Source organism: Brienomyrus brachyistius, chromosome 1 (assembly GCF_023856365.1).
Source record: "Brienomyrus brachyistius isolate T26 chromosome 1, BBRACH_0.4, whole genome shotgun sequence".
In the NCBI taxonomy this organism is placed as follows: domain Eukaryota; kingdom Metazoa; phylum Chordata; class Actinopteri; order Osteoglossiformes; family Mormyridae; genus Brienomyrus; species Brienomyrus brachyistius.
This window is the reverse complement of record NC_064533.1, coordinates 42,086,845-42,095,417: the sequence shown is the minus strand read 5'-3', so window position 1 is coordinate 42,095,417 and position 8,573 is coordinate 42,086,845. Positions and strand designations below refer to the sequence as shown.

Below are 8,573 nucleotides of genomic sequence, written 5' to 3'. Positions count from 1 at the left end.
TAGCAAACTGATCTTCAGCAATGGAGGATGATGTAAAATATGTACACAAGAACACAAGTATGGTCAGTTGTGCATACTGAGAAAAACCCAAGGATTATCATAATTTAATTTCCATACATTTACACTGTTGTCCTCATGTGTGTCAGGCAGCCGCATGCAAACTGGTGTGTAGCAGGTAATCCTTCAAAGAAGCCCCTTTGGTCTCCGATGTGCTGTCAGCGGGCTTCCCTCATACAGACAAAGGCCCCATAAATCTGCATGGCTCTACTGATTTGTAAGTTTGGGTCTTGCAATGCCAACCCTCAGGTGCCATCCCATCAGGATGCTGAGGTGTCAGGTGCTTTACCTGATCTCAGGATAACAAATGCCTCCCCCCAGGATCTGTGGCAAGGCTTTAAGAGGATAGCTGAGAAGTTTTTTTTCTGGATTATGGAGGATGGGAAATTTCAGGCATAAAGGGAATAAAATATCTCTGATTCTAGAAAGCAAAATGGCTTTTACTCATGCCTGTTTGACATCAACAGAAATATGTCACTAATCATTAATCACATATTTGTTTATGATGAGCTGGTGTTAACCCTGTATGGTTGATGTAGTTTCCAATAAGAGATGCAGATAATTCAGATCCAGTTTTCCAACTTTACATGGTCACCTAGTAGGATGTGAATATCTTTTGTGGCATCTTAAGAGGACAGGCCAGATGCACAGCTGATTTATCCTGGTTCGCTCGATATTGAATAGTTTTCCCTTTTCTTTCATACAAATCACAAAAATAGCTTGCAAGTGGTATTATGTTATTTTATGTTTTGCTTTTACTGTATAGTGTCCTTGAATACTTTGAAAGGCGCTTCAAATGAAATGTGCAATAATAATAATAATTATTAATTACCTTATGAATTGTTCTCCCAAAAAAGATGTTACCTCTTCACGTCATTCTATAAAGAAATGTCCATGGACTAACAATGTTTCTCACCAGATGATCATAAAATGAATTTTTCCTATCAATTTGGTTAGACACAGTGGTTAGCACTGTTGCCTCATATGTCTGGGACCAGGGTTTGAGTCTTTCGCATGGTTCCATGTGTGTGAAGTTCTCCCTGTGTCTTTGTGGGGTTTCCTTCATATATTCTCGTTTCACCTCACCGTCCAAAAACATGCTGAGGATAACTGGAGTTACCAAATTGCTTTTTGGTGTGCAGGTGTGAGTGAATGGTGTGTGATTGTGTCCTGCGATGGATTGGTGCCCCATCCGGAGTTCTTCCCTGCTTTGCGCTTGTAGCCTCTGGGATAGGCTCCGGATGCCCTGGGTCCCTGAATAGGATAAGTGACTGTAGAAAATGGATGGATGACTTTGGTTTGAAGACAAGTATGATGATTTCCAAGCAAAATTATACTGCAAACATTATGGGGAAAAATTATTTAGAGCTGCCTTATGAAGAACGTTGGACAATTAAGTCTTCTGGCAGCTGAAAAAAATCATGTCAGATTCTTTGATACCAAGGTAGGACACCGAAGGATAGGAAGCAAATAAGTTAGCTTCTGGTTTACTTTGGAATTCCATCAATCAAAGTGCTGGGGAATGCGACTGTAAGTAAAGCAAAGTGAGATTTGTAAATCCCGTGAAGCACACTAATTATTCAGCACAGTCTTGTGCTGCTGCTAGTGATGGAATGGATTTGGGAGTATTTCAAAGCAGGGATATCTTCCAGCTGTGCCTTAATAGTAGCAGGAATTAACCTAAGGACAAATAACACTTGCATTTGCAGGTTCTGCTGCGTTTGCTTTGGTGACAAACCAAACCTTCTGAGTGCATATACTCTAAATGGCTTTTTAAAGGGGGGAAGGAAGCAATGGGGAGATCCAGAAGAGAATTAGTTGGTGGTATAATGTCTGCAAAGGAGCCTGACTGAAAATAAATGAGAACCTCAACAGTGCCTACAAACATCACAGTGGACATATAATGAAGATGGAGAGTATTTACTGAGTTGTTGTCCTTTATCATGGAGGTTCACTGATCTTGACTGAACCAAATGTAACAAGGAATCTCAGTTGAATGATCTTAGAATTTTATGTTAGAATTAGATTTTAGAATGTGATGTGAAAAAACATGCACAGTATTTCACAAAAATGTTATGCAGGGTGTACCCCAATCTTGTACTTTGTGCTGTTTGGCACAAACTTCACGTCCCATTGTGACCCTAAGTAGGAAAAATCCCTGGAAGACGTATAGATGGATTATAGCATGACATAATTCTGAAGTACTGAGTAATTGAAAAAAAAAAACGTTTTAAAGCATGAATCACCTATTTCAATGAAAACATGATTAGGGCAGGGATTGTTGCGCAATACTGTAGCGTATTACTGGCATACATTGTGTAAGACTTAAGGTCGCACAAACAAGAGTGCATGTGCAATATTTGCTGCAAGAAAAACAGCAAGTTGACAGACAGCAGGGAATCTGTAGCATCTTTGACCACAGCTAACCACAATGAGTCATGAAGACCATAATCCCACACTCATGCAGATGTAGGAGGATTTTTCTTTTGGTCACATTTAGGGCCCTCTGAAGAACTTTGACAGTTTGCAAAGTTGAGATTCTTATTTAGTTATCTGTGTAAGCAACTGAAAATCTTGATATGTGTTTGGCATTGTTCTTTCCCCAGTCCTTCCAAAAAGAAAAACAGCCACTTCTACTCAAGCTTCAATAAACAGCCTTCCTCGCTGCTCCAAGTTCAAGATTCAAGAAACTGATGCTACATTGGTAATGAAGACTTCAAAATAATTTAGACATAATTATGTTAAATGATCAAGAAATACCACGGCAATTTACAAGAAAATGTTATCATAATAGTGACTATGAATAACATTAGTACTGAAATACACATTATGGTGCAACCTGGACACATCTTCAGTGATGTAACCGGGGTCACTGGGTGTTTCGGGTCTTACATCAGACACCCTCACCCGGGTGACCCAGCCGGGGGATGATCAGGCCCAGGTTGTGTCCAGGTAGCGCACTACGCCACGCATCCCCCCTCCTCAACCAGAGCCAACGTGAAGCCTTTTCCGTAGCTTCCATGATGTTCTTCATGGCTCTTCGCCTGTGCAGGCTGCAGATCCCTAGTAGTCCCAGGACCTGATGTAAAGACTGGCCTGCAAAGCCCCTGCAACCCACTTCAATGGGCCAGGAACGGGCTTTCCACCCATTCCTTCGACACTCAGCCACCAGGTCAGCTTACTCGGCCTTCTTCCGTTCTTGAACTTCCTCCATCCACTCTTCCAAGGGGACAGTTAGGTCCAGTAGCACCACCTGCTTGCTTGCCTCGGACATCAAGACTGTGTCTGGCCGGAGTGTTGTTACTGCAATTACATCCGGGAATCTCAACTGTCTGCCCAGGTCAACCAGTAGTTGCCAGTCCCTTGCAGTAGCAAACAGGCCCCCCTGGATCTTCTTTGGAGGCTGGGACTTCTTGCCTGCTTGAACGAGGGTGATGGTACACTTGGAGGGATGTTGCCACTTGCTGTTGTTGATGCCAGTGCAAATGGTGTCTGCTACTGCCCACAGACCTTGGTGTCGGCGGAATCTCTGTAGAGCAGGACTTCTCTGGCTCGGGTGACCTTCTCTGCCAGACTGCTGAAAGGAAGCTGCAGCTTGGTGCTATGCCCAAAGAGTGCAATGCTGCTTAGGCTTCGCGGCAGGCCCAGCCACTTGCGTAGGAACTGGCTAATCTTCCTCTCAAAGCCCTCCAGAATGGTGATCAGGACTTCATAGATAAGCAGTGGCCAGAGGAGACAAGGCAGAACTCCATGTGGGTAGATCCAGGCCTTAAGCTTTCCAGGAAGCCCAGACTTGTCCACAGCCAAGAGCCACATGTCAAGGTCATCGCTGGTACCTTGGCGTGCAGCGGTCTTCCTCAGATTGCTAGAGAACAGCTTGCTCAGATTCTTCACTGGCTTTTCTGACACTGATGGAATCTGAGCATCTCCCAGGGTGAAGCAGAACTGGTCAGTCACTTTTCCTTTCCTAAGGACCAGGGCTTTGTGGGCTTGAAGCTCATTCTTGCCCATGTAATGAGCCATTCAAGACCTTTGAGAAGCCACCTGCATCCGAGCACTGATGTTGTAGTTACAATGAGATTGTCCATATATGTTCTAATTGTCGATTGTCGGGTGCCAGATCTGGACAACGAACCTCTGCACTCAACTTCCGCCAACTTCACGAGTATATTAATGGCCAATGCAAACAGGGATACAGAGATTGTGCAGCTGGTGATGATGCTCTTCTCTAGACAATGCCACTCCGATGTTGAGGTCCCAGAGGACACCCTCAGACTATTATACTTCTTATAATCGTCAAGGATGAGATTCCATATCTTCTCTGGGACCTGGTATCTGCTCAGGGCCAACTCTACTGTAAAAACATAAGAAATTTACAAATGAGTGGAAGCCATTCAGCCCATCACGCTCGTTTGGGGAGAATTTAAGCTTGTGTGGTATTGATCCGTTAATCAAGCTACAGCACTGCCAGGTCCTCCTTGCTCTCCCGTGTCTCTCGGATCAATGTGAGTCACCACCCCTCTGTGCTCAATGCACCCTGGGATGCCTGGAACTCCTCCCTTCTGTACCGAGGTGTCAATGTAGGTGTTCTTGAGGAGAAATGCCATAAGGCGATTGGCAATGATCTTGAAGAAGGTCTTGCACTCAACACTAATGAGAGAGATTGAATTGCTTAATGTTGCTAGCCTTCTCCTCCTTGGGAATCTACACGCCCTCTGCATATCTCCACTGTTGCAGTGTGAGGGTTTTGTAGGGGAAAAGAGGATGCTGTCGCAGAATCAGATGCAAAGAAACTCCTTTAATTACGAAAAAAGCAGTTCATTGTCCAGGTCGTACTAACGAAGAACATAGAACACCAAAAACCCAAGAAGCTGACAAGATCGTTGTCGTGGGGCAGGCTGGGGTCGGGCGATGTGCGGAGTCGATTTTGGGGCTTGGCAAATCTCGTGGTCAGGGTACAGGCGAGGGTCAGGTGATTCAGGCCGGACATCAATGAGGCTGAACAGAAATTCAGGGTCAATAAAGCAGAACATAGGTCAGAAAACTCAGAAAGGAAGAAATCGGAAAACACTCAAACTCAGAGAAAACTATAGAACATCTCGCATCGGAGTGCAAGATCCGATGGCTAAAATAGTCTCCCTTAATTGGAAATAACCAGCAACAGCTTGCGGTAGGTGGCTGCACTGAAACCGGAGAAACCGGACAACCCAGTATAGCAGTGAGAAACCGTAATCTGACAGCCTGTTTAAACGGAGAAAGGTGGATCAAGGAAGCCCAAGAGGCGTGGTCTTCCTGACGTCATTTGGGGATCCCCGGGGTTGATCCGTGCGGTACCTTCCCTTTCCTCCAGATAACTCTGTAGATCTTCCAAACGTTCCAAATACCTGGGGCAGTTCTTGAAGACCCTATATGGTAGTCCACTGGGGCCTGGTACTGATGCTGTTCTGGCAGATTTGATGAGGATGGATTTATTGATGTTAAACAGTATGCTGGGTTCAGGTGGACATATGAGAGCTGTGCAGTGGCTGAGGTCTTGCTCTCTCATGCCATCGCTGTAGGTGTCACAGAGTTAGCTGTTGATGTCCTCCTCTGGACATGTAGTTGACCACTGCATTTCTCTCCCAGCAATTTATTTGTGAAACCGAACGGATTGGACCCTCTCCTTGCCCCTCTCCCTGTGCCACTCAGCACGCCGCAGAGTGGTTAGCCTTTCCCACACCATACCTCTGAGTTCTGCCAGGGCTGCCTTCTCTTGCTGACTTGCTTTCTTATACTGGCTCCTGAGTATCCGTAGCTCTTCTCTGAGTTGGCCGATCTTTGCTTCACAGCGGCTTAGAATAGGCGCTGCAGTAGTAGTCTTGGTGGTATATTGTTCGTTAATGCCAAACTTGTCTGATGCGATGCTCATTATGAAGCTGCTCATTTTCCTGAGCCTCTGGTCCACATTTCCATTGGTGTTACTTCAAGGGCTGTATCAACATCTACATTAAACTGGTGCCACTCCGACTGTTTGTTGGCAGCGGGCCACAAAATCTGACACTGTTCTGATGGTCTGCTTTGGGGTGTAGCTTGTGGTGCTTGGAGGTTCTGGGCACTGTGGGGTCTGTAAGGGCCAGGTTCCATCTCCATCTTACCAGGTGCTGTACCTAGTATTGGCACTGTGCATTGCACCACTAACTTCCTCATACAGCCCATCTTGGTCTGGTGTATCTTCAGACCTGTCGGGTTTTTGCAGACCTTGCCACATCTGCAGACTGCACTCATAGTCGTTTGAACGTTCGCGTTGGTCTTACCAAAATCTCCATCTGTTCGGGTTGCTCATTCTCCTCCCCTTTCGGGCGCCTCTGGGGGTATTTCTTCTTAGGGTTCTTCGTGGCACAAATTGTGTGCTCCCTTTCAAAAGCTACAGCTTGGGTTGCTAACCTCCCTGCTCCCGAGTGCCGTCTCTCCGAGCTGTCCACTGTCTCTCCAGTTGTCAGCGCAATTTCGAGATTGTCCTCAAGCCTTTTCCTGGATGTCAATGACACTGCCATGCTGGATTAGTACTGAAATACACTTTGTGGTGCAACCTGGACACATCTTCAGTTATGCAACTGGGGTCACGGGGTGTTTTGAGTCTTACATCAGACACCCTCCCCCAGGTGGCCCAGCTGGGGGTGATCAGGCCCCGATTTGTGTCCAGGTAACGCACTATGCCACGCATCCCCCCTCCTCAACCAAAGCCAACGTTAAGCCTTTTCCGCAGCCTCATGGCTCTTCGCCTGTGCAGTCTGCAGATCCCTAGTCTCAGGACCCGATGTGGATACTGACCTATGAAGGCTTGGCAACCCACTTCAATGGGCTAGCAGCAGGCCTTCCACCCATTCCCCTGACACTCAGCCAGCAGATCAGTGTACTTGGCCTAAAAATAGCACTGATAAAAATGAAACATGACTACATTATAAAATGGAGGTTGCATCATGAAAGACATGCAAGGAATTCATGTTTTATAGTTGAGTCACAAAGAAAGTGCATGCGATATTATTCTAATTAAGCACACAAGCTGTAGCATGTGCACCTTAATAAGATGGAAATGCTACTCAGAGGATGATGAATGCTGGCTGTGGAATTATGTGATTTTCCTACAGCAGAGGTAGTCTTGGAGAAATAAGTAAATTAATTAATAAACAGACCACTACAAATACTAATTTGTTTTGTCATGGTGAATACTTCCTTGATTGAATGGTTAACAGTGGAAGAGAAATGTTATTAAGGCCAAATGAAAATGGACTCTGAATGCTACAGATGAAGTTGTTACCAAAGTATGGACCTGAGACAGGAGTGATTTTTCTCATTCCAAGAAAAAACAGACATACAACAAATACAGAAACTGGTGACTGAAACAAACATTCTTAACGTCAAAAGGGTGAGCACCAGAAATAAAGTGGATTCAGCAGGACAGAGTTTATGTGGATTACTGTTTATGGAGATTGCATTGCATCATAGAGAACACTAGATGTCTCAATTGTTTTTCATGGAAAAATTATGTGAACTGATAAACTATATATGTTATTGGCATAAAACACAGCTTATCAGCTTTTTCAACCAAATTTCTATTCTGTTTTTTGTCACCAACCTCCAGGAAAACTATTTTTTATGGCTGATTGTGAATCTCGAGAACAACTTATTGTGGAACTTTCCAGTAAACAAGGGTGTGAGTTTGTTTCTATGGCGTGTGCTGCAGCACTTCAATCTGAAAAGTGCGTGTATGGAAATAAAGACGACTAAAAACACAAATCACTACCTCACTGGCACATCCCTGTGGCCAGAGAAATATGGAATAAACAGCTCAATGACAGTGATGGTGGGCAGTATTTATCACCATTAGCAGTATTTAGCATGGAGGAATGTTAATAATAGTCTAATCATGGTGATGAAATGCAATACCAGTCCTACACTTTAAAATCTTCTATTCAGGCTTTTTAGTAGGTTTTCTTTCTTATTTCTTGATTAGAAAACTGAGTCCCTTAATAGTGGCTGAAATCACACTGACAGAAGTGGCGTAACCTTTAAGCAACAGTGTATATTAAAGCTTCATAATGCATTCATAGTACCGCTAATGAACAAGACATAATGTCTTATATATTAATTGTATGGAGAGGTCAAACAATCAACACTTACCTTATGGGCTTACATATGGGATATATATTTAAAATGAACAGCAACAGTGAAGAAGCGTTTGAGCATTTATTACACAGTAATTAAAATAAATAATTCCAGAAGTGTTTCAATTCAAATGTTCACATTCAAATTTTCTTCCTGTTTTAAATTCTACATAAAAAGAGGGGGGCTATTTGAATGTTAGGTAACGATTTACATTAAGTGCACCCTCATAGTCCATTCTTAAGGCATCAATAAGCCATTCATAAGCTGCATCTAACTATACATTATACATTAAAGACTCCGAAAGTATCTATAATGTCTTTAAAGGAAAAAAATATAACAGCTTTAATATACTGTCATAAAATGGTTTGCTA

The 8,573-nt window shown here is 43.8% G+C and overlaps 1 pseudogene; it reads right to left on the bottom strand.

The window, feature by feature from the left end:
• Nucleotides 1-2,960: 2,960 nt before the first annotated feature.
• Nucleotides 2,961-6,321, bottom strand: LOC125717859 (uncharacterized; annotated as a pseudogene).
• Nucleotides 6,322-8,573: the final 2,252 nt, after the last annotated feature.